The 23,810-nt window shown below is 44.2% G+C and overlaps 1 protein-coding gene and 1 pseudogene across 1 annotated transcript in view; both read left to right on the forward strand.

Moving 5' to 3' along the window:
• LOC126159174 (uncharacterized) overlaps positions 1-23,810 on the forward strand; it is a 520,900-nt gene that overhangs the window by 252,876 nt on the left and 244,214 nt on the right. The window lies entirely within an intron of this gene.
• On the forward strand, positions 1,570-1,687 carry LOC126163228 (5S ribosomal RNA; annotated as a pseudogene).

The raw sequence follows: 23,810 nt of genomic DNA on the forward strand, positions 1-23,810 counted from the left end.
GGTCCACAGTTCTATACAATACAGTACAAAATACCGTCAATCCGCGCATGCGCATAGCCAGCGATAACTCGCGCATCCGCAGAAGGGTGTAGCACAGTGCTTTCTGCTTGTTGTTTGCTTATTGTTAGGCGGCTAGTGGCTAATTTCAGATTTTAGTGTTGGGGATTGCCCGTATTTTTTTTCAGTAAATAGGTTTCATAAATGCAGAATTTTTTTTTTTTTTTTTTTTTTTTTTGCAGCAGTCTCTTTTATACTAGCTGCTTGTGAAAGCACTTTTTCTACTGATTGCTTCATATTCTAGAAATGAAATGGAACAAAGAGGCGTTAAGCGTCTTAATTCAGGCATACAGCGAGGAAAGGTATATGTATGACCAGCACGACCCGCTGTATCATAATAAGGTACGTCGGCAATCGTTTATTTCTGAGTAATGTACATATAACATTACACGGTGATTTTCGATTTGTATCGTAATGTCTTAGACTTACGAAAGTATGTGTTTGATTTGACTGGATCTGTTGCTTTATTTCAGCATAGCAGAAAAGAGAAATTGGCAGTGATAGGCGAGAAATTGCGTGCAATTTACCCAGTGCGACAGATGAGGACTGCAAAACTCTGAGTAGCACATGTATATTTCAAACACGCAAAAATAACACAGAAGCACCTTTAAGTATTGCTCCATTAAAGTGTTGAAAATTGCTGTGCCCACACCCACAGCAACTTTTGAAATGATGGGCTGTGCTGTTCTGTGGCTAAACGTGAGACTCTTATTAAGATACCCCAGTCGCCAGGAAATGTAATGTTACAACCAGCCTGCAACATAACAGGCCATGTACTGGTATTTTATCAGTTATCTTGGCTGGTATGGTCACAAAACGTATAAAGATATTACTTAATTCTTACTTTCGAGAAGGTGGGAAGCCTCCCTCACGACTGTGTCACACTTGCAAATTCCATCTTCTATCATAGACTGCAGCTTCTCGAAACAGGCCTTGTCCATCCTTACGAAGCTCCGAAATCCATGCGGATCTTCGAGCCTCACTTCTTTCATAAGCAGCGAATATACTCCCCTGCTTCTTTTGAGCCAGGGTCGAACTCAACGTCTGTTTATTTGTTTTCATTGTCGCTCTGCCCTAATCCGAAGATTTTCTGTCACTGCCACGGCAATAGTTACAAAAACAGGTTGGTCCTCCATGTGCAAAATGCTGTATAAATAATTGTGCCTGTGTAACCAAGTGTCGTAATACAAAACCAACTGTTGAACCTGTAATTCCGAACCTATATAAGAGAATAACAACTACGTAATGCCGGCCGGTGTGGCCGAGCGGTTCTAGGCGCTTCAGTCTGGAACCGTGCGACCGCTACGGTCGCAGGTTCGAATCCTGCCTCGGGCATTGATGTGTGTGATGTCCTTAGGTTAGTTAGGTTTAAATAGTTCTAAGTTCTAGGGGACTGACGACCTCAGATGTTAAGTAACATATTGCTCAGAGCCATTTGAACCATTTTTTAATTACGTAATAAATCATTATAAAAAACAATTTCTTATTAAATAGGAACCTTGAGTCACATAAGCCAACGGCCTTGCCGCAGTGGTAACACCGGTACCTGTCAGATCACCGAAGTTAAGCGCTGTCGGGCTGGGCTAGCACTTGGATGGGTGACCGTCCGGTCTGCCGAGCGCTGTTGGCAAGCGGGATGCACTCAGCACTTGTGAGGCAAACTGAGGAGCTACTTGATTGAGGAGTAGCGGCTCCGGTCTCGGAAACTGACATACGGCCGGGTGAGCGATGTGCTGTCCACATGCCCCTCCATATCCGCATCCAGTGACGCCTGTCGGCTCAGGATGACATGGCGGCCGGTTGGTACCGTTGGGCCTTCATGACCTGTTCGGGAGGAGTTTAGTAGTTTAGTTTTTGAGTCATATAAATAATTTGAACGATTGACATTCCAATATGCCACACGGTCCCACTTGTATTTCGTGCGGTAGATCGAACGACTTTACAAGAGATCAGGCAGTTCTGTTTGCGTTTCGCGCGTTATCACTGTCTACTGCGCATGTGAACCAAGTGTATCTCTCGTGGATGGTGTAATAGGTCTAAGTGACCAGCCTGTAATTAAAGATATGCACGCTTGCGGCGCTGGTGCATAGGTGTTCGGTTTAGGAGCATCGTGTAATAGGGGCTTCAGCTGGACTGCTGTTAGATCCTACGAAGTCGTGCGTGATTCTTTCCGCTTATTCTGTGCTATTTTTTGCAGCCACCCTCCGCAATTCTGAACGGTCACTGCACATCAGTTCATGAGGTCTTCTTGGTCTTGATTTACCTGTGGTTGTTCCTTCGAGTTTCCACTTCATAGTCACATCACCAAAAGTCGACTTAGGCATATTTAGAATGTTTTAAATGTCCCTGATGGATTTGTTACTCAGGTGACATGCCGTGACTAATCAAATCTGGAAGTTACTGAGTTCTCCTGTCCGCTCCGTACTGCCGTTACTGTTTGTGTACTGACAATGCAATACACCCCGCCTCTTTTTATGCTGGCGAAGACCACATTACATAGTGGTGCCGTATGCATCAGTAGTGTTGATGCAGATATAGAAACCACGCTACCGATACTTGCGGCTGCTTGCAACAAATGTCCGATAATGCGTGGTTGTCGGACTTGCAGTCACGTGTGTAGCCGGCAGTAGAGACGTGGCGGGGTGTATGGCCGCTACTGGGTCTGTGGCACAGTGGCTGAGGTGAGACTAGCGGTCCTGTCGCCCCGTGCGGCCGCTGGAGCGAGACTTGTTATTACCGACGTCTCTAACTGTCGCCGAGCCGTTACAACTCGCCCGCGGCGCACGCGCGGCGCCTGGACCAACCAACCACTTGTGCTTAGTGTCGGCGGAGCAGAGGTAGAATCGTCTGACAGGTGTCGAGCCGCTAGTTTGTAAGTAGGCTGTTAGCCTTTTATGTTGGTAACGACACGTAGCGCTCTGTATGAAAATCACTGGCAGTGCCGTGTGCAGTTTGTGGCTGGTTGGACTCATTGTAGGAATATTCGCTTGTGTAGTGTTGGGCAGTTGGATGTAAACAGTGCGTAGCATTGGACAGTTGGAGGTGAGCCTCCAGCAGTGGTGGATGTGGGGAGAGAGATGGCAGAGTTTTGAGAGGTTGCTATAAGCGGACGATCTGGACGTGTGTCCGCCAGAAAAAGGATATATATATATATAATGACTTTTGAACATTATTAAGGAAATACATTGTTTGTTCTATACCAAAATTTTTTTTATTTGCTAACTATGCCTATCTGTAGTTAGTGCCTTCAATAGTTAGAATCTTTTATTTAGTTGGCAGTACTGGTGCTCGCTGTATTGCAGTAGTTCGAGTAAAGAAGATTTTCGTGAGGTAAGTGATTCATGAAAGGTATAGGTTATTGGTAGTCAGGGCCATTCTTTTGTGGGGATTATTGAAAGTTAGATTGCGTTGCGCTAAAAATATTGTGTGTCAGTTTAGTGATGATCAGAATAAGTAAAGATAGAAATGTCTGAGATTTGCTCATCTGTTTGAAAATCAAATAACGTAAGAAGTTTTCCAGCCTGTCATTTTTAAATTCCTGTAAAGGGACGTTTCAAGTTCTACGACTTCTTCATCAACATCTCCATGACTACTCTGGAATTCACACGTAGTGTTCGTAGAACTCACCTTCAGACCATTTCTCTACCGTCCCACTGCCGTACACGGCGCGAGAAAAACGAACGCTTAAACCTTTCCGCACCTTCCTATGTACGTGGGCGTCAACAAAATACGTTCGCTTTCCGCGAAGAAACTTCCTGATTGAAATGTCGTGAAAAGATTTTACCGCCACGAAAAACGCCTTTGTTTCAAGAATTGTCACCCGAACTCGCATATCATATCCGCGACACTCATTCCTCGCCGGCCGCGGTGGTCTAGCGGTTCTAGGCGCTCAGTCCGGAACCGCGGGATTGCTACGGTCGCAGGTTCGAATCCTGCCTCGGGCATGGATGTGTGTAATGTCCTTAGGTTAGTTAGGTTTAAGTAGTTCTAAGTTCTAGGGGACTGATGACCTCAGATGTTAAGTCCCATAGTGCGCAGAATCATTTGAACTTGGTCCCCTTCTAGCAGCAATTGTACATCGCTGAAGCAACGAAGAGTAGGACAACCTAGCGACTGGAAAAGCGCAGGTTATTCCAATTTCGTCGCAAGAAAGATGCACATAAATATGGGCGTATATCGTTGTTTTATGCTCAAGAATAATGATTTTTTTGGGCAACGAAAGTCTCCTCCATAAAAATCAACAAGGATTCCTCAAACAGACATCCTGTGAAACTCAGCTCGCTCTGTTCCTCACAGAGATCCAGAGCGCTGTACACAAAAGCCCTTAGTTGATGCCGCGATCCTTGAATTCAGGAAGGCATTTGACAGCGTCCCGCACTGCCGTTTAGTGAAACAACAAGAGTTTACGTAGTATCAGACCAGATTTGAGACTGGATTCAAGACTTTCCAGAATGAGATTTTCACTCTGCAGCGGAGTGTGCGCTGATATGAAACTTCCTGGCAGATTAAAACTGTGTGCCTGACCGAGACTCGAACTCGGGACCTTTGCCTTTCGCGGGCGAGTTCGAGTCTCGGTCGAGCACACAGTTTTAATCTGCCAGGAAGTTTCATATCAGCGCACACTCCGCTGCAGAGTGAAAATCTCATTCTGGAAACATCCCCCAGGCTGTGGCTAAGCCATGTCTCCGCTATATCCTTTCTTACAGGAGTGCTATTTCTGCAAGGTTCGCAGGAGAGCTTCTGTAAAGTTTGGAAGGTAGGAGACGAGATACTGGCAGAAGTAAAGCTGTGAGGACCGGGCGTGAGTCGTGCTTCGGTAGCTCAGATGGTAAAACACTTGCCCGCGAAAGGCAAAGGTCCCAAGTTCGAGTCTCGGTCGGGCACACAGTTTTAATCTGCCAGGAAGTTTGGATTCAAGACTTCCTTACAGGTAGAATACAATCAACAAAATCGACAGATGTAAAAGTAATGTTCGGAGTACGCCATGGAAGTGTGATAGGACTGTTCCTGTTTGCTATGTATATAAGTGGTCCTGTAGAAAGCGCCGGAAGCTTTCTAAGACTGATCGCGGATGATACGGTTGTCTGTAAGAAAGTAGCAACGCCAGAGGACAGTATCAATTTGGAGAATGACCTGCAGAAATGGTTCAAATGGCTCTAAGCACTATGGGACTTAACCTGTGATGTTAACAGTCCACTAGACTTAGAACTAGTTAAACCTAACCAACCTAAGGATATCACACACACCCATACTCGAGGCAGGATTCGAACCTGCGACCGCAGCAGCAGCGCAGTTCTGGACTGAAGCGCGTAGAACCGCTCGGCCACAGCGGCCGGCTTGACCTGCAGAATACTGATGAATGGTGCAGGCTCTGGTAGTTGACCTTGAACACAAGTAAATGCAACATACTGCGTACACATAGGAAAAAATATCTGCTACAATTACACTATTAATGACAAATTGTGGAAACAGTATCTACCGTAAAATACGTGGAAGTAACTTATCCAGAGCGACATTAAGTGGGATGACCACATAAAACAAATAGTACTGAAAGCAGTTGCCAGAGATATGTTCATAGGAAAAATTGTAAGGAAATGTAACTCACCCACAAAGGTAGTGGTTTATTAGGCGCTTGTTTGACCGATTATTGAGTATTTTTCATCAATCTGGGGTCTTAAAAAGGTAGGGCTGGTGCACTGTTATGCTGATACGGAGTGTTCAAAAAGTCTCTCCGCAGTGCCGTATGATTGTCAGCCGCGCGTGCCGTATGATTGTTCGCCTGCCTGGGTTACTTCCCTTCAAGTGGACTCTCCCATCGTTCCACTCTTTCTTTTATCGAAGTCAGCGTCAGTAGTATCGTTCGTGTGTGTCGTTACGTATTGACGTAAACGTTTAAATTTAGTTACTTTGTTCGTTTGTTTCGCTTTTGTCACTCTTAAAATGGTAACCATTGAAGAATGTGTGTTTTTAGTCGATCAACCGTTCAAAGCTAGGGGTAAATACACAGTTTCAGTTCGTTAAACATTTAACTCAGTTTTCCCGGAGACAACACTCCCACATCGCGATACTGTGCGATATTTGATGAACAAATTTCGAAGTACGGGTTCAGTGACAGATGCACCGAGAAGTGATCGTCATAGCGTTTTGTCTGAGGATAAACTACTCGATATTTCCGATAAAATGTCCATGAGTCCGAACAAGTCAGTAAGAAAACTCGCCCAGGAAATCGATGTTAGTGTCGGAACGGTCCACGCAGCTGTAAGGAAAAAAATTAGAACTTTTCCCATACAAAATGACAGTCGTGGAAGAACTGAAAAATACTGATCATGGCAAGATACTGCATTATTGCCAATGGTTCAGAAATTTCGTTCAACAAAATGGAAGGGATATTCTTAATGAAACGTTTCTCACTGATGAGGCGTGGTTTCATTTATCCGGGTACATGAACTCGCAAAATTCTCGTATGTGGAGTACTGCAAATCCATTGTGTATTCATGAGGAACCACTTCATTCTGTGAAAATAGGAGTTTGGATTGCAGTCTCTAGACGTCGGATTGTGGGTCGGTCCCATATTTTTCAACGAAACAATAAACGCACAACGATACTGCAGTGATATTCCGTACCCATTCAAAGGAGAACTTGTGTTAAGTGAAATACTGAACGGTTATTTTCAACAAGATGGTGCAACCGCGCATACAGGTCGCGATTCAGTGTCACTGCTTGCTGATGTTTTTGGTGATCGCATAATTTCACAGGGACTTTGGCCTCCACGATCGCCTGACCTAACACCACCTGATTTTCTTTTTTTTTGTGCAGTGAAAGCAACTGTCTATAAAAACCGTCCAATTGAAAACTGCAATATCCACTTTCACTGCTTCTGTTACAGAAGAAATTTTACAGCTTGTTTTTGGAAACATGATTAGAGGAATCGAATTGTGTATTCAACAACAAAGGGGGGTGGGACTTTCAATATTTAATGTGAAATTAATAACTTGTATTTCACTGAGTTTCATTTTGGTGAATTTACTGCGGCATACGGCACGCGCGGCTAACAAACATACTACACTGTGGAGAGACTTCTTGAACACCCCACTGTTTCCCAGCTTTTCCTCTGCCGTTTGCAGTACACATCTCTGTAAAATGTGTTCGTATCCTTCCACGTGTGATGCGCCTCATCTTAAGCGCAATAAGGGGACCACGAAAAACACCTCCGTATCGTTTCACCACCTCCTCCGTGCTTCAGTGTTGGCACTACTCATAATGGCAGGTAATGTTCTCCAGGCACTCACTGACCCCAATACCTTCCATCGGATTGCCACTGGATACAGCGTTATTCATTACTGCAAATCAGTCGTGTCCAGCCATCCACTGTCCAGTGATGTCGCTCTTTACACCATCTGAAGCGTCGCTTACAGAAATGCGTGACATATGAAGAGATTCTCGTCCATTGTACCCAGTTTTTTACTACTCTACACGGTCATCGTTCTAGATTGACTGCTGGTAGCACTTTGGAACTCACGAGTGATTCCTCCCGATAATTTGATGCGAACCGGCGTTGGTCCTTCGCGTTTCTACTTAACACTCACATCACCAACAGTCGAATTGGGCAGCTGTACAAGCGTTGAAATGTCCTTGATTGTTTTGCTACTCAGGTGACATCGAGTGAGTAGTCCACGTTGCAAGTCACTGAGCTGCCTTCGCCAACCGAGTCTGTTGGTGTTACTTCTCTACTGACAACAAAATACTTCCCATATGTTTTTTATTCTGGCAGGTCCGCCTCTCGTGACGTCTAGTGCTCGATTCCGCGTTACATAGGTTGCCTACGTATTTCCGATAAGATAGTGTACATCGAGGTAATTAGGCCGGTATTAATCAAATTTATTTCTCAAATATTTGATCAAAGATCTGATCAAATATTCGTCAAATATATTTGACAAAGATCTTTGACGTGGCGCTAAAAAGGGGTATTACACTGTCACCATATTTTTCGTCAAAGTTCAAGATGGCTGACAACAACAACTTGTTATTAACCGCAGCAGTTGCTTTTACCACAATTGCACTGTGTGCACATGCGGAAGAGAAGCGGGGTACAAAAAGGAAACGTACCCAGGTGAAGCCTTGGGTTTTACAACGACACGATAAAAGCATTCGACAAAACTTGTAACGTGAGCTTATAGTGGAAGACGTCAAGTCGTACATCAATACATTTCAGTATGTGCCCAGTGAAGTGTATCCTCATATCACAAAGCACAATACTCACTTAAGAACTGCTATATCTGCAGAAGACAGGCTCACTGTAACACTCCGATTCCTTTCTACAGGAGAGGGTTAGGTTAGGTTAGGTCAGGTCAGGTCTCCAATCTTCTTAATCTATTTTTGTATTCAGGGTGCCTCACGTTGTAAAGCGCCTCATCAGCTTCATACATCTCTACTAATTTTGAAGTTGTCGGTACACACCAATTGTATTTACCGGCAATGTTTATAAAACTACTACAGATGACAGAACGCTGTAGCGATGCTAGCGCTCCACGTGGTAACATGTCACATTGCAGTGAACAGAAAACAACCGACGTCTTTGATCAAATTTATTTGACGACAAACGAGATTTGACAAAGTTTCCTATTACACCATCAAATTTCTTTGACAAAGATATTTGACAAAGAAATTTGATCGTGTAATACCAGCCTTAGCAATGGAATACCAACTCGGATGCGCAAGTATTGAACTATTATGTCACATTGTTGGTGGAACCTTCCCGAAATTGGTCTGAAATGATTTAAAAAACAAATGGGAACTTTACACCACGATGTTCGAACACATATTTAAATCTCGATACAAAACCAGTGTGTTTTAATCAGTGCGCTGTCTGATTCGTTCCTGACAAACAGTTCAGACTTCTCCAATGTGTGTGCCTCACAACAAGACTCTTAGCATTCTGGTACGTCAGAGCCGTTTTCACAGTCCGCACGTCGCTGGACCCACACGCACGTGTCGCTCTCGACTTCAGATGCGCCGCCATACGGGGCGCCGCGTTCTCTTTGTAAACGTCTGCCCGCGTACTCGGGTCACGCATCTGGACTGTCGACTGCATACTGTTTGCTGGCGGCTAGCTTTCACTATTACTCACTCACTACCTTGTCTTTGATGATCGTCCGCTTCATCAACCACACTTCACCAGTGCTGTAAAAACGAGCTTAGTGTACAAATTTAGCATTTTTTGTAGGCGATTGCTAAAAGCTATTAAGTACCAGGGTGAGTCAAATGAAAACCTTAAATTTCTTTAATATTATTTATTGTGTAGAAGTGGTACAAAGCTGTATCACTTTTCAACATAATCTCCCCTACGCTCAAGTCCTCCAGCGCTTACAAAGTGCAGAAATTCCTTTAGAAAAAAAATTCTTTGGGTAGTCCGCGCAACCACTCGTGTACCGCGTGGCGTACCTCTTCAACAGTACGGAACTTCTTTCCTCCCATTGCGTCTCTAAGTGGTCCAAATACATGGAAATCACTTGGGGCAAGGTCTGGTGAGTATGGTGGATGAGGAAGACACTCAAAATGCAGGTCTGTGTTGTTGCAACAGTTGTACGGGCAGTGTGGGGCCTTGCATTGTCATGTTGCAAAAGGACACCTGCTGACAACAATTCACGTCGCTTTGATTTGATCGCAGGCCGCAGATGATTTTTTAGGAGATCTGTGTATGATGCACTGCTGACAGTGGTCCCTCTAGGCACGTAATGCTCCAAAATGACGCCTTTTTCGTCCCAAAAGAGAGTCAGCATAACCTTCCCTGCTGATGGTTCTGTTCGCAACTTCTTTGGTTTTGGTGATGAGGAATGGCGCCATTCCATGCTCGCTCCATGTGATGTTTTACCGGATTCCAGATATTCACGGTACATTCGCGAAATTGTCTTACGGGAAAATCCCCACTTCATCGCTACCTCGGAGATGCTGTGTCCCATCGCTCGTGAGCCAACTATAACCCCACGTTCAAACTCACTTAAATCTTGATAACCTGGCATTGTACCAGCAGTAGCAGTAACCGATCTAACAACTGCGGTAGGCACAATGTGGTGTGCTGACCCACGACCAATCTGTAAACATGCTGCAATGTCATTCAGTGTCACTCGGTGGTTTTCCTTCAATATGGCTTCAATTGCTGCAATGTTCTGTGGAGTCATAACGCGTTGTGCCTGACCTGGACGAGGAGCATCTTCCACTGAAGTCATACTATTTGCGAACTTCCTACTCCATTCGTAGACATGCTGCTGTGACAAACATGCATCACTGTACTGAACCTTAATTCGCCGATGAATTTCAATAGGTTTCACACCTTCACTACGCAAAAACTGAATAACAGAACGCTGTTCTTCCCTGGTGCAAGTCGCAAGTGGGGCGGCCATCTTTATACTGATACTGCGACGGTATGTGTGCATCTGCACTGTGCTGCCACCTACAGTCCATTCTACACGCTGTTTGTAGCACGCTTACCAACTTGCAGGATAACGCCGCGAAATTTCGATTTGTTATTACAAATTTAAGGTTTTCTTTTGGCTCACTCTCGTATATTAAGACACACAGCTGTCTATATGGTGTTAAAAAGTCAACGTATACAGAATTTAGCGCAGATACGAGAGACGTTTGTTAGGTATTGCTACACATTTTTCCCCACTCTTTTGGCTACAAAAGCCTGTTTTGCATCTCCTTTCAGTGCCACGGCCTTACACCATCGTACTGGGAGGGCCTGTATGGTCGCATGGTACCACTATATTGCCGGTGGCAACGTCCTGCTGCATGAACATCCTCCCCATCATCCACTTACTGCTACCCGCGGAGTGCATCCTTCATTGGGCCAACAAGGTGGAAGTCGGAAGCTGCGAGATCTGCGCTGTTGGGTGGATGAGGGAGAACAGTCCAATTAAGTTTTATGAGCTCCTCTCGTGTGCCCAGAATTGTATGAGGTCTTGCGTTCTCATGGATATAAGTTCGTTTGCGTCTTTGTGGCGACGAGCACGCTGAAGTCGTTTCTTCAGTTTCCTAACTGTAGCACGATACACTCCAGAGTTGATCATTGCACCATGAGGGAGGATATCAAACAGAATAACCGCTTCAGAGTCCCACGATACTGTCGCCGTGACTTTACCGGCTGAGTGTGAGGCCTTGAATTCTTTTCTTGTAGGAGAGTTGATATGGCGCCATTCCATGAACTGCTGTTTGTTTCCGGCTCGAAGTGGTGAACCCTTATTTCATCGCCTGTGACAATGTTCTAAAAACAATTGTTACTATCAGCCTCGTAACGCTCAAGCAATTCCGCACAGATGGTCCTTCGCTGATGTATATGGTCTTCTTCTAGGCGGCTGGGAATCTTTGAGTACTCCAATTGGTTGACGAGTGTGTCAGCACTATCAACAGAGACGTCCAGTTGTGCAGCGAGGCGTTTTGCTTTGATCCGTCCATTACCTCGAATGAGAGTCTATGTGTGTCCATCCATGTCGTTGGAGGTCTGGGGGACTTGGGCCGTTTACTTATGTAAGAAAATGAAACATCCATAACAGTCCTTATGATGGCATTTATTCTATGGCTACTAGTCGGTTGGAGAGATAACATTGTGGTTACAGGTAATCTGCGAAAACCAGAAGTAGATGTTGGCCACTGATACATCGTGTATACGTATGGTGTTAACCCTCTTGGCATCAGCTAAGGCCTGAAGATGGTGCACTGAAGCACCAAAACTGGTAGTCATCCAATAAATTACTTCATAAGGACGGCTGTAGATGCTCCATTTTCTTACTTCGAATGAGAGTGTCCGCACGTTCCAACATTGTAGGAGTCACAAGTGTGTCTGGTCGGCCGGCACGTGAGAGATCGGACACGTTTGCGCGACTTTGTTGCGATGGTGACAGACACTTCGCCCTACGACTCACCGTGATTTTTCTTACTGCCGAGTCCTCGTAGACATTCTGCAAGCGCCTATGAATATCTGCAATGCTCTGGTTTCCCGCCGAAAGAACTTCAACGAGTGGTCTCTGCTTGGAAAGCCCTCAGTTGATGCCGCGATCCTTGAATTCAGGAAGGCACTTAACAGGGTGCGGCTCTGCCGTTTAGTGAAACAATACGAGATTACCTAGTATCGGACCAGATTTAAGGGCGACCGCTACGGTCGCAGGTTCGAATCCTGCTTCGGGCATGGATGTGTGTGATGTCCTTAGGTTAGTTAGGTTTAAGTAGTTCTAAGTCTAGGGGACTGATGACCTCAGATGTTAAGTCCAATAGTGCTCAGAGCCATTTGAACTATTTGATGAAGAGGAATGAGTGTCATCCACTTCAACGAAAACCTCTGACCTCTTGTTCCTTTATCTTAAAATAGTCAGTTTAGGATCCTCAGCCGTCTGTATAATTTTGACGTTAAAGGTTTGAGACGTACTGTGCATGAGAGTAGCGAATATACACTGAAGAAGCAAATAAACTGGTACACCTGCCTAATATCGTGTAGAGCCCCCGCGAGCACGCAGAAATGCCATTACACCACGTGGCATGGACTCGAATAATGTCTGAAGTAGTGATGCAGGGAACTGACACCATGAATCCTGCAGGGGTGTCCATAAATCCGTAAAAGTACGGGGACTTGGAGATCTCTTCTGAACAGCACGTTGCAAGGCATCCCGGATATGCTCAATAATGTCCATGTCTGGGGCGTTTAGTGGCTAGCGGAAGTGTCTGAACTCAGAAGTGTGTTCCTGGAGCCACTCTGTAGCATGAACGTGTGGGGTTTCGCGTTGTCCTACTGGAATTGCCCATGGCCGTCGGAATGTACTATGGACATGAATGAATGCAGGTGATCAGACAGGATGTTTACGTACGTGTCACCTGTCAGAGTCGTATCTCTACGTATCAGGGGTCCCATAGCACTCCAACTGCACATGCCCCACACAATTGCATAACACCAGCTTGAACAGTTGCCTGCTGGCATCCAGGGGCCATGAATACATGAGATCGTTTCCATACCCGTGCACGTCCATCCACTCGATACAATTTGAAACGAGACTCGTCCGACCACGCAACATGTCATCGACAGTCTTATGTCGGTGTTGACGGATCCAGGCAAGGCGTAAAGATTTGTGTCGTGCAGTCATCAAGGGTAAACGAGTGGGCCATCGGCTCCGAAAGCCCATATGGATGATGTTTCGTTGAATGGTTCGCACGCTGACACTTGTTGATGGCCCAGCATTGAAATCTGCAGCAACTTGCGGAAGGGTTCGAAATTCTGTCACGTTGAACGATTCTCTTCAGTCGTCATTGGTCTCGTTCTTGCAGGATCTTTTTCCAACCGCAACAATGTCGGAGATGTGATGTTTTACCGGATTCCTGATATTCACGGTACATTCGGAAAATCCCCAATTCATCGCTACCTCGGAGATGCTGTGTCCCATCGCTCGTGCGCAACTATAACCCCACGTTCAAACTCACTTAAATCTTGATAACCTGGCATTGTACCAGCAGTAGCAGTAACCGATCTAACAACTGCGGTAGGCACAATTTGAAACGAGACTCGTCCGACCAGGCAACATGTTTCCAGTCATCAACAGTCCAGTGTCGGTGTTGACCGCAGCGCCGTATGCCATCTGTTCACATATTTCTGTATTTGAATACGGATCCCTATAGTAGTTTCTCAGGCGTTTCAGTGTACAACGCCGCAGGAATCAGACGACGACAGGTATGACTACGTAAGGCATTCCTTCCGGGGGTTTGTTTATCAACAGGCAGCGTAGTTCATCGGGAAAGACAGCTGCGCTCAGCGAAGTCGTCGCCGTGGGCAGTTCCGGGGAGAGAGCTGCGTCGCGCCGTTAATTGTGGTCGGCCCATTGTCATATTCGCTGGCGGCGCACGTCTCGCGGACCGCTAAGCCCGCTTTCTTATCTTTGCAAGAAATTATGTCCGTGCTCTCTAGTACCAGTGAAAAGAGCGAAGGACCAAACCTAGCGGCTTTCTTTTGTGGTTAGCAGCGGCCGAGATGCATATCCCGATGACCGCGTCCCTAGTAATGAGATGCGGTGCCATCTGCAGTCATATAGAAAGTAAGTGGCGAGCGCCTGAGTTTCCCTGTTAGACGAGCAGCCGTGACGAAACCTGTAGTGGCTCAGTTAACCATGCATCCGTAAAAACAGGTCACGCCAGTAGAGAACTCTTGAAAAATGTGTCGATAACTGCAGACACGTACCTCAGATCCTTCATTCTGACCCTTAAAATAAGCAAAAAGGTAGGTAATGTTCCTAATATTGTTTGACTGGATCGTCGTTGACAAATCAGTAGTAGCAGTCACAAATGTTAAGTACCTAAGGATATTCATCCACAAAGATTTACGGTGAACGACTGCAAAATATATACCTGTCAGATTGAAACTCGTTGGAGGAATTCTAAGGTAGTATTATTTCATGATGAAAGATACCGCATACCAGCATGGGAGCCTGGCGAAATCGGATTACCGTAAGAGAGAGAGGAAAGCAGCGCGGGTCGACACGGTTTTGTTTAGTAATCGCGATGGCGTCATAGAAATACTCAACAAATTACAGAAGGAGACGCCACAGCAAAGATGTTGTGACTCAGCATTCTGAAAGTGGACAAGTATATGTTAGTCGAAAAGGGTGTATTACTTACTTCCAGACAGAGATCACTTATTGACCATTAGACAGATTCAAGTTTGTAAGGGAAAGTATCGACAGATGTTCTGTTCTTTCTTAACACCATTCCTGAATGGAATATCTAAAGGGGGCAGGAGAATGATGTCGATGTTGTATTTGCCATCAGCGATAGTTCGTACAATGGCCTGCAGAATACAGATACACAAGGTGATGCCGTGATGATATTACGAACTTCCAAGGATGATGGAGAACGATGAATGTATCAATTTGAGGCAAGGTACCCTAGTCCGGAAACGGCCGAATCGAGGGTTACAACCGAAAATCGTTCTGACACCTCTGAAAGTGGAATACATGTACCAGCACTGTATGGCTAAGATTGTGGGGTAGGAAACTTTAATAGGTGTTACTATGGACCAAGACAAGGAAAACTGTTAATTAAATATGGGTTCTATAATGCGTACCGTAAGAGCCATGAGCACTTGCTCATCTTTGCTACTGTAAAACAAATTTCTTCTACTGAACAACTGCCAAGGTATGCATTTTTGAGTCCATGCTTACTAGACATTTTTTCTTGTTTTTTTCCTTATCATCACCTCTGAAAGTGGACTACCCTACAGTCTTAGCAACAACAGTACCGGTACACGTGTTCCACTGTCGGAGGTACCAGAACGATTTTCGCTTATAACTTCTGACTCGGTCGTTTGCGAACCAAGGGTGCTTCCCTCAAATTGATACATTTACCCTCCTCCATCATCCTTCTAAGTTTGTAACATCATCACGGAATCACCCTGTAAATGTGCAGACAGATGTCTCTGAAGCAGACATTATTCACACTAGATTTTAAGCATCATTTGATTCAGCTTCAGTATTTCAGGAGATATCGAGAACTGTTCGTGTTTTTTCCTTACGGTTTATCTCCCATTCGAAGCGAAGTCGAAATGAATCCGTATGTCGTCTCTGTTGAAAGTGTTGGTAAAACCACCATGCTCCGAGGCTTGAACATTGCTCATCGGTCACCACAATCACATTGGACTGAGAGAGGAATTACAGAAGACTCTGTCCAAACGAACATTTCATCGTAATTCGCAATATCAAAGATACCGCAACATCGTATTTATCTGCTGACAACGGGTAAGCAACTTTCAAGTAAAATGTCTCCCCTGTACAGGAATATACTCTGTTAATGTACGAGTACAGGTTGTAGATACATGATTGACGACATATTGAAGAATTGGTCTGCTCGGATAGCAGGGCGACCTCTAGCGATAAGCGGGAAACATATTTATTTGGGTGTGGTCCACCTTTAGCAAAACATATTTTGTTTGTTGTCCCAAACAGGTTTCACTGCAGTTGCAGCATCTTCAGTGGGTGTTTTGTTACTATGGCTGTTTAACATAAGGAATGTTCTTTACTGTTTAAATACATGTAAAGATTAGTTTCTAAATCGTAATTACAGATTTTTGAAGAGCATATACAATTATGTATTCATAACTTCTTACCAAATGGTGTGGTTTTCCTGCTGTGTTACATTTTTACTGCGTCAGTTTTTCTTTACAGTTTGTAGACTGCAACTATATACAACTTGATGTAGGCAAAATATTTAAGCAAAAATTACGATTCCCAAACTGTTAATGGCTATGCCTAAAACTAATAATTTGTGTGAAAGGTTGTGTGTGTGTGTGTGTGTGTGTGTGTGTGTGTATCTATTTACATAATGTTTCACTTACGTTTTCTTTTTTCGTCATCTTCTCCACTGTCAAGTTCTGCGTATTGAGTTGTCACTGTCACTGTCACCGCCACTGTTTACCAGCTGTAAAAACGAAATGGCGGACAGTGGAAAGTCGAAGGTGTGAAAACAAGATAGCATGCAGTGTAACAGTTGAAGATGTCATTGGCAGCTGTTCTGAATCTCTCAGATGTGTGTGTGTGTGTGCGTGTGTGTGTGTGTGTGTGTGTGTGTGTGTGTGTGTGTGTGTGTGTGTGTGTATGTGACAGAGAGTAGGTTTGAGTATTTATCATATTATTATAATTATATTTATTTATTTTTAGTTTTATGTGTCTGTGTGTGGGGGGGGGGGGGCTGGGCAGGGCGGGGAGTTCTATAGGTTGGTGTTATCTAATAATTCTGTGAGGGCAGAGAACAGAGTTCCATTGCAGAGCTGTGTATTCATTTATTACTTGCTTTCCTTCAACTATGGCTTTTTGTATTTGATAATTTTCTTCAATTATTAGTTTTGTGGGGGGGGGGGGGGGCTGCTGCTGCATTTGAGAATTTTAAAGTCATTGTTGACATCTGTTGGGCTATGTTTATTGTCCAAAAGGTGTTCAGCGAATGTAAAATGACAGCTGTTACTTTTTAATGCTCTTCTGTGTTCTGTGTACCTGGTATTAAAGTGTCTGCTTGTCTGTCATTTACTACAAAGCCCAACAGATGTCAACACTGATTTGAAAATTCTCAAATGCAGCAACAGCCCCCCACAAAAACTAATAATTGAAGAAAATTATCAAATACAAAAAGCCATAGTTGAAGGAAAGCAAGTAATAAATGAGTACAAAGCTCTCTGCAATGGAACTCTGTTCTCTGCCCTCAAAGAATTATAAGATAACACCAACCTATAGAACTCCCCCTCCCCCCCCCCACACACACACACAGACACATACACACACACACACACACACACACACACACACACACACACACACACACACACACACTCAAAACTATAAATAAATATAATAATAATAATAATGATAAATAATAATAATAAAAGAAATAGAGAAACAAGAAAGGAAAATTCTCAGCCCGATACAAGAGCAAAGAATCTGGATGAAGAGACCAACATCAGAATTATACAAATACACAGACAAGATTACGGATACAGTAAGGAAAAGAAGAATGCAGTTCTACGGACATATCCACAGGATGAATGAAAACAGAATTTCAAAGCGAATTCTTAAAGTCATCAACTCAGGCAGGGGAAAAACAAAATGGATAAAAGAAGTTGAAGACGACCACAGACAAGCACACATAACAGTAAACGATGCAGAAAATAGAACTGAATTCAGGAACATCATCAAAAAACATAAATTTGACACCACAACACAGAAGAGACCAGGATGCAAATGGACAGCGGAGCGAAAGAAACAACACAGTGAACACATGAAGAAAATTTGGGCTCAGAAAAAACATAAACAATCACCCTAAAGGAATTCAAGTTCAAACGCTCTCTTAAATGGGAATAATCGAAAATAATAATAATAATAATAATAATGATAAATCCTCAAACCTACTCTCTCTCTCTCTCTCTCTCTCTCTCTCTCTCTCTCTCTCTCTCTCTCTCTCTCTCTCACACACACACACACACACACACACACACACACACACACCTCTGAGAGATTCAGAAGAACCGCCAATGACATCTTCAACTGTTCCACTGTACGCAGTGTTGTTTACACACCTTCGACTGTTCCACTGTCCGCCCTCTTGTTTTTACAGCTGGTAAACAGTGACAGTGACAGAGACAAATCAGTAAACAGAACTTCAGAACTTGACAGTGGAGAAGACGATGAAAAAAGAAAACATAAGTGAAACATAATGTAAATACACACACACACACTCACACAACCTTTCACATAAATTATTAGTTTCAGGCACAGCCATTAACAGTTCAGAAATCGTAATTTTTGCTTAAATATTTTGCCTACATCAAGTTGTATATAGTTGCAGATGACAAATTGTAAAGAAAAACTGACACTTTAAAAACGTAACACAGCAGGAAAACCACATCATTTGGTAAGAAGTTAGGAATACATAATTTTATGTGCTCTTCAAAAATCTGTAATTACGATTTACAAACTAATATTTACATGTTTTTAAACAGTAAAAACCATTCCTTATGTTTAACAGCCATAATAATAAGAAAACCATTGATAATGCTGTAACTGCAGTGAAACGTGTATGGGACAACAAACAAAATTGTGTTTTGCTGAAGGTGGATCACACCCACAAACATATGTTATTGTTGAAGCAAACACAGACAAAAGAGCCTCAACCTCAAGATGATTCATTGTCATCATTCTGTTACACAGCTGATGTATGTGCATATTCGCAACTGCAAATATATTTCATGTATAAATATATAGGTTGTTTCACAATTCCTATTACAAGCTTCTACAGCTTGCAGAGGGGACTTAGTAAACAAAGTTTTGACAAGGAAGCTATGTAAGGAAATGTACTGTCTGGATATAAAATAAGTTTGAAGATGGGATCACTTCCAAATCTCCTGAATCACGATACGCACTCCAGTTCAGAAGAGGGCACTGTAGGCAGTACGTGTTGCAGTTACGACATATATTCGTCCGACATTAACAATGGCTGCCAGAAACCAGTACGTTTGCCCCTATAGACGGGTTTACTGTGCTGCTACACACTCTGGACTTCCTCACGTGCTTCGCCACGTAGAAGAGCACCCGGCGATGAGTACTCGAAACGGTGACCATGCAGTTCCAGTAGAACACACACGTCAGAGCTCATTGTCTCCGCTGTATGCATTCCGTGATGCGGGAGATCTGAAAGTGATCCGACCTCCAAACTTACTTTACACTGAAACGGTTCGTTTGCGGACACAGGTTCCTTACCACATCTTCATCTACTTAGTCCCCTCTGTAAGCCCTAAAAGACTGTAATAGGACGCAAACGGTTCAGTAACGTTAATGTAACCACAGGCTATGTTCGGCGTCAACGTACAATAACCACTCACAGACGGCGTGTGGCAGCACTAGCAGTGATTGGTATATACAGGGTGTCGGTGGTTGAAGGAGGGGGGGGGGGGGGACGGGGAGCGGGAAACAGTGCAGCTGGTGTCGTAATGAAGAAACGGAGCGGTTTATCTGATGTCCAAAAGAGTATGATCATTGGATTCCGGGCCAAGGGTGGAATCATTTCCGAAACGGGAAAGTTTGTAACCGTTCTCGTGCCGTCGTGGTTAAAGTATACCGTGCATGGCATAATGTCGCTAACCAAAACCGGCGCCGAAGCAGCTGTGATGCACCACGGGCCGTAGATGACATGGTTGAGCGTCAGACATCCGGAGATGTCCACGTACGAATGGACGTGCACCTGCCGAGCAGCTGACCACCCAGACGAACCAAGGGAATACAAAAAGTTTCTCCTCAACGACCGTCCGCCCCGATAGCTTTCTGGTCAGCGTGACGCACTGCCGTCCTAAGGGGTCCGGGTTCGATTCCCGGCTGGGTCGGGGATTTTCTCTTCTCAGGGATTGGGTGTTGTCTTCATCATCATTTCATCCTCATCCGGCGCGCAGGTTGCCCAATGTGGCGTCGAATGTAATAAGACCTACACCGAGGCGGCCGGACCTGCCCCGTAAGGGGCCTCCCGGCCAACGACGCCAAACGCTCATTTCCATTTTTCCTCGACAACCGTTCAGATAACATTGCTGCTTATGGGCGTCCACAACAGGCCCCTGGTTCATGCACCCATGCTGACTGCTATTCATTGGCGACGAAGGCTGGAATTTGCACGACAGTGCCGCAACTGGACGTCAACTGAATGACTACTGGTGACTTTTTCAAATAAATCACGTTCAATGCTGCTTAGGAGTGAATGCAAACAATCTGCAACAATCGTTCTAAGGGTCCAGGCCAGAGGAGGGTGCCTTATTGTCTGTGGAATGTTTTCGTGGAATTCCCTGACTGATCTCGACATTCTGTAAGGGATATTGGATCAACAGAGGTATGCATTTATGCTTGGGGATCATGTCCACCCCCACAGGTAGTTTCTTCTCCTCGGCACAGTGGCATCTACCAGCAGGATGATGGAACGTGTCACACAACTGACACTGTATGTGTTCGGTGCGAAGAACACTAGGATGAGTGTATCGTACTCCAATGGCCACGATTTAAATCCAATCGTGAATCTGTGGCACCACCTCGATCGGGCTGTTCGCGCCACCTCAGCCGAGGAACCTGCGACGGCTGGTCACAGAACTGGAGGCGGCATGGCTCCACATCACTGCCAGTACCTTCCAGAATCTCAATGGCTCCCTTCCTTCACGTCCGTGCTGGAAAAGCTGATTATTCAGGATTTTGCATGGTTGTTACATAAATTTTACTGAACCGTGTATGAAACACCTAGGCTGTTTTGAGCATGTTGCTTCCCCCTACGTGTATCTCGCGGGGGGAAAAAAACAGAAACTAAAATTAGAGATGTTGAAACTCAAACAAAGGATTACGAACAGTCGCCCTTCCGACCCACATTTCTCGATAGTAATAACTGAAAAGAGGAGAGGGGGGAGTGACAGCGGTACATGAAGTACTGACCCCCACCCACCATAAGGTGTCTCCCGGAAGATCTGTACGTATAAAATCGATCGGCGACAAAAAAGAAAAGCCGGGGGCAGCGCTCTTAATCTGTCACGCGGCACCCCTCATCCCCCAGCTCCCTGGGTCGCGAGTGGCGGCTGCAGATGCACCGCAGGCCGCTGTCGACCGACCTTCCGTCCTTCCGGAGAGCCCGCGAGCCTTGACCGCGATACGTCTCCACCGCCGCTTTGTCACGGACAGACAGGTTTCTTGCACGATTTCTCTCCTCCGCGCATCAGCTGCATCTGCGGTGGATGAAGCCATTCCCCTAAGTACAGACTGACCGCTAACAGCTTCTCCACTATAGACCGTTTATCCGCTGCGCATCGCGCTCAGAAAATATTACACTTCTCCTGCAGCGTAGAGAGTTGATCTCCTCTGTGAGGCCACCCTGAGGAGCAGCCTTCTGCCTGCACCAACTTTCGCTCATATCGTCACGTTTTTAGGTTAGAGCCGACAAACACGATCGATGCGCGGAACTCTTGACATTCACATAATAGTAACCCTTTAGCGTGGAGACATATAGTTTCACGGACCAATGAAAACGCACGCTTACTATGACGCGAAACAGAAGCTTTACGCTGTTCAGTATCATAAAACTAAAGTTTATTTCGGTTGCATCCCTATTTTATTTCTCCATTTTATTACGCTGAGTTTATATAAATACACCTTTACTGAAATGATCAAATCCGGTTATATATCTGTTAATTTTTCTTCCACTTCAGGACTGTCTATTGACAGCATTATGAAATAATAAAATTAGAGACACCGTCTATACCGAGCGGTTCTAGGCGCTTCAGTCTAGAACCGCGCGACCTCTACGGTCGCATGTTCGAATCCTGCCTCGGGCATAGATGTGTGTGATGTCCTTAGGTTAGTTAGGTTTAAGTAGTTCTAAGTTCTAGGGGACTGATGACCTGAGATGTTAAGTCCCATAGTGATCAGAGCCGTTTGAAGCATTTGAACACCGTCTATAGTACAACAGCGTAATTACATAGACGGGATTATTCATAAGTAACTCCGAGGCTTCAGAAGACAACTGTGCGAAAACTAAGAGACTTCTTCTTCTTCTTCTTCACCTCATGTGCTAGACAAATTACCTGTTACGGTCCTCCATATCTTGTGTGGTCTTCCTACATTTCTTCTTGCAGTCCACTTGTAATTAAGAGCCTACACCGCGAACGTTCCGCCTCCCACACTGCACAGATTCCTGTTGTATTTCAACAAATTTGCGCTATGACTTCGCATATAGTACCGACATGTATGAATAATAAAATCATTTATGCTGATTTTTAAGCAATATAAAGGGCAAAGACGAAAATGTTGTCCTCCAAAAATATTGCTTTACTGAACACAGTACAATTTATTTGTTGGATTGTAATGATTTATCACGTGTGTTGGAAATTAGCGTTTCAGTGCCTCTTGACATACTGGAATAACAGGTAAGAACATTATCAGATTTAATCAGTTTCAAAACAAGGTGGCAGCATTCAGATGAAACAAGAAAGAAAAGTAATTGACAATTAGTGAACGAAACATATCGTGGAAACTGACAAACTGGTATCGTGAGACTGTACTACGGCACAAGACACGTCCTGGAGATAGTATCATCAGGCCTCAGCAGATCGCGAGAGAGCGAAAGATGTCTTTTATTTATTTATTTATTAGTTGTTATATATGAGCCCCACCCTAGAAGATATATTAGTCCGTGTTTCACAGTTATTTCAATTAGTAAAATCGATAGTGCAATAAAAACGCTGAGATAGCTCGAGGAGAAAGCACAATAAAAATCACTTGGTTGCAGGTCCATCTAAAATCGAGCGTAACTCGAAATTGCTCGATCTGTGATGTAAACTGCTCGCGCATTCCGAGTCGTGTTGAAGAACAGCCTTACTTTATATTGCTGACGTTAAAATAATTGTTGTGCCCACGTTGACACTCTGGTTTATATAGAGCCACTCTGCCTATCGAATTTCGTTGGTGACAAATGAAATGCAACAACGTTTCTCCTTCTTTGGTTGTGAAAGCTAACGTTAATTTCCACAATAAAGTAATGCCGTAAATGTGTTTTTTGTGACCCAGACGTTATATGAAAACTCCATCTTCTCGCCGTAAACACGTCGTTACAACTAACAAATGAGTGTGGTGTCCTAGCGAAAGCGTGAAATATCACGTTACTGAGACTATAATCCGTTCATCATAAGAATAAACCTGATGTAAACAAACAAAAACGGGATGAATGGTTAGAAACCGCAGCTCACGTACACTGGTGTTGTTACGCTCTTGGAAGTAGGTTCTATTTATGTGTTAGAGATCTTATTACTAAGTTACATTAAATGAAACTAAGATATTCAAATGTATTAACAGCCATCAACGTTTTTCTTAATCACGCTTTAGCTACGTAGATTTTATTTAAAAAATCGCGTACAGTCACAACCTCTACAGCGTTGTGCTCTCATTGTCGCGCTGTTAATGCGCAGTATAAAAATGGCTGAGGCTGCTTTCTGTTCCTTAGTGAAAATCGCGCGAGGTACACAGTTAAACAGTGCCGATAAATAAGCTGTTCTTAACGTTTTTCATAAATTTACGAAGGTAATCGGCTTTGAAGTTTTCCCACTGTTGCATATGACGCAGTTGATAAGCAAGCCCACATTGAATGTGTAGCGTAGTTGGAAGCATAATGGAGTGTAAATCACATGCGGTTGCTCGGGCGTTGTTTCATATCTCCCTAGCACC

The sequence above is a fragment of the Schistocerca cancellata genome, chromosome 2, assembly GCF_023864275.1.
Source record: "Schistocerca cancellata isolate TAMUIC-IGC-003103 chromosome 2, iqSchCanc2.1, whole genome shotgun sequence".
Lineage (NCBI taxonomy): Eukaryota > Metazoa > Arthropoda > Insecta > Orthoptera > Acrididae > Schistocerca > Schistocerca cancellata.